This window comes from Cervus canadensis, chromosome 12, assembly GCF_019320065.1.
Source record: "Cervus canadensis isolate Bull #8, Minnesota chromosome 12, ASM1932006v1, whole genome shotgun sequence".
NCBI lineage: Eukaryota > Metazoa > Chordata > Mammalia > Artiodactyla > Cervidae > Cervus > Cervus canadensis.
This window is the reverse complement of record NC_057397.1, coordinates 20,053,681-20,061,925: the sequence shown is the minus strand read 5'-3', so window position 1 is coordinate 20,061,925 and position 8,245 is coordinate 20,053,681. Positions and strand designations below refer to the sequence as shown.

The 8,245-nt window shown below is 40.8% G+C and overlaps 1 pseudogene; it reads right to left on the bottom strand.

Annotated features, from left to right (window-relative positions):
- Positions 1-7,895: 7,895 nt before the first annotated feature.
- Positions 7,896-7,969, bottom strand: LOC122451559 (annotated as a pseudogene).
- Between the last annotated feature and the right edge of the window lie 276 nt (positions 7,970-8,245).

Sequence of the window (8,245 nt, the reverse complement as noted above, 5' to 3'; positions counted from 1 at the left end):
CAAATAATTACACAACCCTCCCAATACAGGAAGAAGTGCTCTTTAAGTCTGTGTTGGGAGTAAAGCAATCAAAGGAAAGCTTCTGCAAGCAGAAATCACCAGAAACATTGCAGAAATGTTCTGAAGAGTAACTTCAGGAAGCTGGACAAAAGAAAGAAAAAACAGAATACAGGCATACATTTTTGCATCCCTGCTAAACAGACTCCCAAAACAATATTACTGTTTTAGTGCTGTTGCTGAGATAGTAGTATAGGGGGTAAATAATTATTATTATCATATCATGTCCCAATTTTATAGAAAAAGATACTGAGACTTAAAGAGTGATCTTTAATCTTTTGGAGACAAGCAGTTACAGAATTAACAAGTAGAAGTAATCTTTGATTTGGGGAACATAATAAAGTGTATGACACAGACTAATGCTGAAATAACATGAATTTGGAACATTTTGTCACCATTTACATAAAATTAAGAAAAGGTTTTGACAGTGATTTTTCAATATTTATATATCTTGATTCAAAATCAGTAATGATGGAAATGCTGTGTTTTTTTTTCTTCCTTGATTTGTTTTGCTGGATAAACAGTTAATTCTGGTCTACTGTCAGGAGACCCGGGTTTGATTCCTGGGTCGGGAAGATACACTGGAGAAGGAAATGACAACCCACTCCAGTATTCTTGCCTGGAGAATCCCATGGACAGAGAATCCTGGCAGGCTATGGTCCATTGGATCCCAAGAGTCAGACATGATTTAGTGACTAAACCACCACCACCCACTGTCTCAGAAAGTAAATAACATCTTATTTTCTCTGATTATTGATGCAATTTCCAGCCTTTTAAAGATGGTGAGAGAATGAACAACAGTTATTTTTCTGTTGTTATCACATTGAACTACACTAGTTGTAAAATAATGAAGTGAGCTTGTAGCCTGGCAAAAATGAAAAATGCATAAATTGTCCAAAAATGATGTGGCTTTCCCCAAGGTTGAGCCACAATGTGCTATGAGCTATTTCTCCATCCACTGTTGAGATTCTGTTCCAGTATTCGCTAAGATAGGGTTAGGGTTTGTGGTGGGGAAGGAATTTCATGCACATCTTCCCTAACCTAACTGTCCATTGCTCTTCTCCAATCATTGCTTAGGACTTTGGTGAATGGGGTGGGGTGGGGGAAGATGAGTATAAGGAATCAAAATAGAAAGAGTCAGGGGAAAACGTTTATTTACTCAGCTGTGCATCATGTCTCTAAACCCATAAAAAGAATGGCTCTGGCGGCTGCCCTTCACCTTCACCTCTAACAGGTAAAACAGTCAGAGTGAAGCTACAGGCAGAACACTGATGAGTCAGCGTGGTCAGATGACCTCACTTCATTTTGAGGCGGGAACACTTGTTGTGAAGGAGGACTCAGCGAGAAGTTGGTGTGGGTGACTGTTGGCATCTCCTAGACGTGTCTGAGGGTCTCTGCTCCCATCCTCCAGGCTCCAGAGGTGAGTGGCCTGGAGTTGTCTTTCCTCTGTGCTGTGGAGACTGCTGTCTTGTCCTCCTCTAGCCCTGTGATTTCTGTAGAAGATGCGTTCGCTGGTGCTGGAGACCCAACAGTCCCTAGCTGATTCCAGTGCAGCCATGGTTTTTCTGGCCACAGCAGGGGAAGTGGGATGGCCAGACGGTGCAGGGATGTCCGAGGAGCAGAGAGGAGGAAATCCTGTGTTCTGTGTTCTGGGTCTCCACTACCTTCAACTTTCTCCATCACTTCTTCGTGGAATCTGACTAGGGAGAGGAAGCTTGGAGGCACCCTGGATAGCATAACCAGGGCTGGGAAGGGACTTGGAGGGACCAGAGACCAGGGCTTGGAGGGACCAGAGACCACAGCAGCACCAGCTGGGACTGTAGTTTAGTAAAACGTCAGCTGGCTGAAAGCTGAAGTGCACAGGGTTGCCATCCACCACGCTCCTCTGCAGCCTGCTGCATCATGAATGTTTTATTGTGCTGTTCTTTTTGATGAATACACCATCCATCTTGATTTCTTATCTGTTTAAAACCTTATTTCTGTGAATTTTTCTTCAGCATTTGTGATCTCTAAATAAACAAAACAAAAAACTCAAAGGAGCAAGGAGAAAATATCAAATAGCAAGAGATGAGTACCTGTAACTCTTTAAAACAAATCCTTGCATAGTTGACATTCTGCTTTGTTTTCACCCTTTCTCCCCCAAATACTTTTTTGTTGTTGTTATTGAATTTTTTTTAATTATCAAAGATTATAAATGTACAATATTGAGAAGTATAGGACAATACTTTTAAATGTATTTATGTTCATAATTAAGTGAAAAAAACTTGCCCCTTAAACTCATCATTACTCAGTGGTAGCTAAAAGTTATTTTTCATTTTTCAGATTTTCGCATAATAACAAATTGTCTAACATCCTGCTGGGAGCTCTTTTCACGTGGACTCATTAAAGAGATTATAAGTGAAAGCAAATGCATAAGTACAAAAACCTATGATTTTCTCCAAAATAAATAAATCCCGGTCTATGGTGTGCCTTCGTCTCCTTTTGCCAAGAGAGGTTATTGCGAGTCCGGCGCATTAGGTAGAAAGCTTTTGTTGTGAGCTCCAGATTCACGCAGGACCCAGATCGTGCACTTCACTTTCATGTGTTCTCTTAGAAGTGACTTTCAAAGGGAATGGTGAAGACAGACATTTTCCTCGGTTCTCAGCAATTTCCTTGCTGATAAATCTAAAGATTCCCAAGACTTCCTTTTTCTTTAACTTTTTATTAAAGAAGAGATGAGAGACATTCCAAAGACAGCCTGACCCTCTGGCCAAGCCGCGAAGCTTTCCTCGTCTCTCATGCGATGTCAGTTCAGTTCCTTTCTTCCTTCGTTAGGCAGACTGAACGGAATCCCCATCCAGGCCCCTCGTCTCACAGCTCTGCCAGGTGACTCTGACTCCTCTGCTCTGATCTGTCCTTCACCCCATCTGTGTGTACGCTTAGCACTCTTGGTGTCTTTCTGTTTGTGATTTTTCCCTGCACACCAAAAAAACACAAATTATCAGGTGACGAACAGAGTCTTGCTCCCGATGCCAGCTGCTGGGCACCACATGGAAGAAGTGAGCACAGGGGGCGTCTCCCACCCAAGTCCACTCTGTCGCCCTTGCCCTTAAGATGCCATATGCCCAGATCCAGGACCATTAGTACATGGGTGTGAAGGTGGTTGTTGTTCAGTTGTTAAGTTGTGTCCAATTTTTTGCAACCCCACGGACTGCAGCATACCAGGCTTCCCTGTCCTTCGCTATTTCCCAGAATTTGCTCAAATTCATGTCCATCGAGTTGGTGATGCCATCCAACCATCTCATCCTCTGCCACCTTCTTCTTCTCCTGCCCTCAGTCTTTCCCAGCATCAGGATCTTTCCCAGTGAGTCAGCTCTTCGCACCAGGTGGCCAAAGTATTGGAGCTTCAGCTTCAGCTTCAGTCCTTCCAATGCATATGCCGGGTTGATTTCCTTTAAGATTGACTGGTTTGATCCTGTTGCAGTCCAAGGACTGTGAGCAAGGGGAGGTGAAGATTAAATATTATAAATCAGACACTGGGGTGACACATTTCTATTTAATTGGTGCCTGGAAATAGTGCTCAGAATCTTTGTGTTTAGAGGATCATGAATGATCTCGGGGACCATCGTTCAGTCCTGGCCCACTTTTCCAGGTTTATGCTCCCTCTCTTCTTGGTTGTTGTCACTGCCTCAGGCTTTCCTCCTCCGCCTGTCCTGTTGGTCTCTCCAGATGATCGTCTTTTTCCACCAGAGTTTTCTCACTTGTCAGAGTGGGTTGCACCACAGCCATGTGCGGTAACACACACACCCATTCTCATTTGTTTGGTGTTTGAATAGACTTTGTTTCTTAAAGGACTTTTAGGATTGCAACAAAACTGAAGAGAAAGACTGAGATTTCCCCACCTGTGCACAGCCTCCCCTGTCAATGTCCCCATCAGCTGGCACACGTGTTACAAGTGATGGACCTACACTGACGTCATCCTCACCCAGAGGGTTCATCACTGGGAGTCACACTGGGGTCTGCATGTGCACCTGCCGTGGTTTCTCCACCTGTTCTCTATCATTTCTAACTCATGACCACTGTGTTCTTCACACACCTATGGGAAAGTTAAAGAAATGCTCTTTAAAAAGTACCTTGAGACCTTTAAGTGGAAGGGATTTTCTAAGTCAAGTGATATATTCCTCTATTTTCAAATAGAAGAGATTAATTTATCTGATGCTTTTTCTTTTCTTTCGTAGACAGAGGAGCTTGGCGGGCTACAGCCCATGGGGTCACAAAGAGTCGGACATGACTGAGCGACTAACACTTTCATTTTCACTTTTTGAAATTGCCCGCTGGGCAGTGAAGAGGCCTGGTGAGTCAGTCTTTCTGTTCGGCGGCTGTTGACTGGACACCGTCAGAAGGCGGGTGTCGTCTGTTCAGCACAGCTGGTGGGATAATGATGCAGGAGCACCTTTAAAAGGCAAATGTGTGTTCATTTCATCTAAGTTGTCTATCTATAATCAGTGAACACAGTGCTTTACAAAAATCACATTAATGTAGAAATGCAGGACTTCTCTGGTGGCTCAGTGGTAAAGAATCTGCCTGCCAATGCAGGAGACACAGGTTCGATCCCTGGTCTGGAAAGATCCCACATGTCTTGGAGCAACTAAGCTCGAGAGCCACAACCATTGAGCTTGCACTCTGCAGCCTGAGGGCTGCAACTACTGAGCCTGCACACCCTAGAACTCACACCCTGCAACGAGAGAAGCCAGCATACAGAGAAGCCCGTGCACTGCAACTAGAGAATAGCCCCCACTCACTGCAACTGGAGAAAAAGCCCTTGAAATAATGAAGGCCCAGCACAGCCAGAAATACATAAATGAGTTAAAAATTATAGAAAAGAACATAAAAATATAGAAATGTGTCTACTCTGTTGAGAATATGTCACCAGGTGAGCCTCTGTTTTTACCTGTTGATTGGTAACTAAAACTGGAGTCAAAATGCACAGAGAAGGTAAACTAGAAGAAATCAAATACTTTAACTCAGGAGATTTAAAATAAACATCGATAGTCACTTTTAACAGTTGAAAGCCTTGCATGCCAGCCCAAGCATCCGGGTTCAGGGCTGTAGTGTGACCATGACTTCCTGTGGCTGGGGGAGCTCACTGACACGGTGCCCGAGGTGGCCACGTGTGAACACTCCAGAGGACTTAACTGGCGGCTGCACCTGTTGGTTACAGTGGAGGAATTCAGCGGCAGTGTGTAATTTTCTTTGTGCCTGTAAAATGCCTTTCTTTGTCCGCATTCTATAAAGTGTGTTATATAAACTTTCTTTTGGAAGAGCATCATGTCAGAAATGATTTTTTAATGATTTAGTGAAAAATATGGTCAATTTCCTTTTCATCATCTGCATTTTTATTTAAGGAATTTTTTCTTTTTATCATCATAAACTGTTAAAACTGAGAGAATGCTTGAGGATCATTTAATCCAACTCCCAAGTTTCAGAGGAAAAAATCTTGAGGAAAATTATGTTTCAACAAGATCACAGGATATTGTGACCAATATTAAAAGTTTCATTTATAACTTAGTATCACTTAGTGCTAATAATTAATTATATTTCCCAACTTTAGGTCAAATATCATGAATATTCATTGCTAGGAGAAACATCCAAGAAATCCATGTTTTCTTTCATGTAAGATAGGACCACAAATATCATTAAAGTATGAAAATTTGTTTTAATCTCACTTTGTATATTTTAGATAATGCAAATTTTGGGTTAAGCAAGCATGTGTTTTCAACAGCTTTATTTAAGCTATCAGATCTTTCTTAAAGAGCTGACTATTACTTCTTAGGATATTATTTGATTCTCATTTCAAGTTTTTAATATAAATTATAAATTATCTATCTACCTTTTTATATATTCTTATATGTAATATTCTTGCCTGGGGAATTACATAGATGGAGGAGGTTAGTGGGTTACAGTCCATGGGGTCGAAAAGAGTTGGACGTGACTGAGTGGCTAACACATCACTTCATCTGTAGTTTTAAATATGAATCAACAAATATAAATGCATACATACGTACTTGTGTGTGTGTGTGTGTACGTGCCCATGTGTAGGTATGAGTGTGACATTTGGGATCTTTGGAAGCTTACTTGTATGGTAGCTTTTGATGGAAATTTTTTTTCTAATGCTCCATTTACTTACAAGTCAGCATATAATCAGCTATGAATTTTTATGCTTTTCTTCGTGTAATATTCTAAGATATATTATAAATAGTTTGTATTTTTTTGTATATAATTTGAATTTGTAATTGTAGTCAGAAACTCAGACTTGTTTGTAGAATGTGTTTTTAATTCTTACAAAAAACAAATGTAGGTTAAAAACAATTTGGCAAGAAGGTGATTATGAATACTATTAAATCTGGCATCTAGCCCAGGAAAAAGACTTCAATTGATAGAAGACTGCAATTTATTTTCATCTGGAGAGTGTTCAGGAGTGCCTGGAAAACAGAAATTGCTGCTTATAACATCCTAAAACTGCTTGCTCTGGCTTCTTATAGTTTAAATTCAGTGATTATGTGTTCAAGGTTACAAGGGCACTGACTAGTATTCAGAAAGGGACAAGTCAAGAATCATGTTGCCTGATGGACAGTAGGATGTAAAGGTTTTAAATACAATGAGTAAAGAAACGAAAATCATTAAAAAGGAAACCAAAACATTTAAAAGGAAGACATAAAATGAGGGAAAAGTGAAGTAGAAGTGGAAATATGTGTTAAAATATTAACCATGTCATATAGAAAAATTACAGGTGAAAGGGAAGGATTTATACCAAGAAATGTCTAATATCCAGATATCATCTTAACTTACTGTTATTATTGAGCATTTTTTTTCCATAGAAAGATAAAACATATACTGAAAGTTGATGAAAAGTCAAATATAGTGTAGAAAATTGTTATTGTTCAGTCACTAAGTCATGTCTAACTCTTCTGCAACCCCACAGGCTCTATAGAGCCCACCAGGCTTCTCTGTCCATGGAATTTCCCAGGCAAGAGTGGGTTGCCATTTCCTTCGCCAGGGGATCTTCCTGACTTAGAGATCGAATCCATGTCTCCTGCATTAGTAGGCAGATTCTTTACCACCGAGCCACCAGGAAAGCCATAGCAATTACTTTGAATAAATATCTGTTTAACATAAGCGGGTGGAAAAAAAAAACACTGTCAATTCATTAGAAGCTACCTAATTCATTCATAAGTTACACTGTGAGTTCATTAGAAGCTCAGAGGTATGTGCTAAAAGCACTAGAAATACATGTGTCTCAGTAAGTAGGAAATTGAGTCCATAAGATACGATATGCAAGAAGCAAAGGTGGAAGCAGAAGCAGAGCATTTTTAAACACGTTGATAAATATGAATGAACTGAGATTAAGCACTGATCAAGTTTAAGCGAGGGAGAAGTGAACAGTTAGACCACATGAAGGAAACACTGTAAGGACAGAAGACATCACTAAATCATTGCCACGCCTCTTTCTGTGGTGGAGAGTGATACTAACTCTGGATTTTTGGTAACTTAGGATGGCTTCCTAAAAATTATGTAAGTACTGAAAAATAAGAAGAGAATAACACTTCCATGCTAGGAGGGAGAGTACATAAAGAAAACTGTGTCAATCTAATCAAAGGGAAGTGTTAGTCGTTCAGTCGTGTCCGACTCTGTGCGACCCCGTGGACGGTAGCCCGCCAGGCGCCTCTGTCCATGGAATTCTCCAGGCAGGAATACTGGAGTGGGTTGCCATTCCCTTCTCCAGGGGAATCTTCCCAACCCAGGGATCGAACCTGAGTCTCCTGCCTTCCAGGCAGACTCTTTACTGTCTGAGCCACTGGGGAAGGAGAGATAATTTTAAGCTGATTAAGAACAGATATTGCACTTGATCTTGGCCAAAAGGCCAAGAAGCAATGAGGGTGGGGGAAAGATAATTTTAAAGATAAAGTGGTGTCTGATGTAAAAACGCTCAGGTTTGTGTAAGTAGAATTTACTTAGTGGCTTTTTTTTTTTCCTTGAAAATGTGCCAGTAAGCATATTTGGTTTAATGAAGAATGAGCAATGACTTTTATTAAAGGCAGTCATCCTCTCAGCTACCTTTTCTTCATCACGTCCCTAGAAATTTAATTCTGACACATATCAGATTCTGTTTCTTTCTACTTCTCCTGTCAGGCACTCACGTCCAAGCCTT